General features: G+C 48.2%; 1 pseudogene; it reads left to right on the forward strand.

The window, feature by feature from the left end:
• The first annotated feature begins 579 nt into the window (after positions 1 to 579).
• LOC101648268 lies at positions 580 to 913 on the forward strand (annotated as a pseudogene).
• Positions 914 to 1,777: the final 864 nt, after the last annotated feature.

Genomic DNA, 1,777 nt, shown 5'->3' on the forward strand with positions numbered 1-1,777 from the left:
GGGGGGGGGGGAAGAACCCACTTTCTGAGGAGGAAGAATGACACTAGATTTACTTGAGCCCAGAAACGGTGCTAAGACACTTCTTTTGAACCCTGCCGATTCAGCAAGGGGTTAATGGGAGTTTTCGAGCAGGCTAGATAATTAACAGGATTAAATCTCTACCTGTCAATTAAGGCAATATATTTGAGTATAATGCTATTTAATTCTGGACCAGGAACAGTGCAATAAATCAAAGTTTACAGATGTCTTCAGCAAGCCCTTGATGGATGAAACACTGTAACTCAGAGGTGCATAGAAAATCTCAAATAAGATAACCTCCCAGGTGATTAATATAGCTGTCTGCATTGGCATGGGTTCCAGAAGGTTCTAATCCAAACATGTTTAACATCACATACTTTATGGTGACAGATTTGGATGCCTGAACTAACTAACCAGGCAAATGGTGCTTAATTATACTGACTCATTATGGACCTCAGCAATAAAGCTGGGCCACAGAATTACGTTCCTGACACACAGTCTCAGGTGGCATCCGCAATTCAGTGGCCAGAGCATCTTAAAGAGCCCGATACCCCGTGCGCGATGGCGGCGCCCAGCCTGAGGGGCCGCCTGGCGCGGCTGGGGAACCCGCGGAAGCCGTCCTGAAGCCCAACAAGCCCCTGGTCCTCGCTAACGTCATCGGGGAGCGGCGTCCGGAGAAGGGCGAGACGTCGATGAGGACGGCTTGCTGGAAGCTGAATGAATTCCACGACGAACCACGCAGAAAAGAGATCCGGGACTTCTTTGTGCTTCAAGGGCGGAGGCAGCCCGCAAGATGAAATCTGTCCAGGACGCTCTGGGAGAGTCTGGGAGCTTATCTCCCAAGAAACGGAATAAACTGTTACAGAAGTTTCCTAACAAACCTCATGCCAGCTAAAAACAGGAGAGTCTTTTCAGTGACTATATAGCTTCTGAGAACTTTGAATATGTGCATTTTTGGAATGTGTACACTGCACACCCTCTGTGAAGGGTTAGAATTAAGCAAAACATGTTTCCCCCTCCCACTTTTAAATCATAGTCTGATGGTGGTTATGCTTTATCTTGAAATAAACACCTTTGAAGAGAAAAAAAAAAAGAGCCCCGGTGCCCTAAGCACAGGGCGCAAGAGCAACCTAGACAACACCTTGCGGATCTCAAGGTAAGTAAGCCCAGTTCAGACCAAACGACTAGCAAGTGATGCTACTGATGACAACCGGGGATGGACAGGTGGACCTTGTCACTGAGCACGCAGGTAAGCCTCGGCAGACAGGAGAGAAGGATTCCTGAGATAAACTCTAGAAGGCGTCATCTACAGTTGAATACCCTTCATCTGCTGGATCTAGAAGATTGCCAACCTTGATGTCACAGTTGTTGTTTGCAGGCACGGCCACTTCAGCTCTGACTCAGAGGGACCTTCTGGATGACAGAAATCATGCCTGGCCCTGCTTCAAATTCACAACCATTGCTGTGCTTGGGGCCACTGGGCCGACCCATCTCATTGAGCTTCTCCCTCTTTTCTTGACCCTGTGCCAAGCATGATGTCCTTCACCAGTGATTGGCCCTTTCTGATGATGCGTTCAAAGGAAGCTTGGTGTTGACGGTTGGGTCAGGTAACACACACCAATGACCCAAAACAAAGCATATTTATTGAGAATGAGGAGGATCTGAGCAGAGACCCAAGACCCATCTGTGGACAATAGGACATCCCCTCACAGAAGGATCACAAAGAAAGGATGAGTCAACCAGGGCGTCGTATAGCACC

This window comes from Echinops telfairi, unplaced genomic scaffold (genome assembly GCF_000313985.2).
Source record: "Echinops telfairi isolate 266 unplaced genomic scaffold, ASM31398v2 ScPeMD7_23;HRSCAF=83, whole genome shotgun sequence".
NCBI lineage: Eukaryota > Metazoa > Chordata > Mammalia > Afrosoricida > Tenrecidae > Echinops > Echinops telfairi.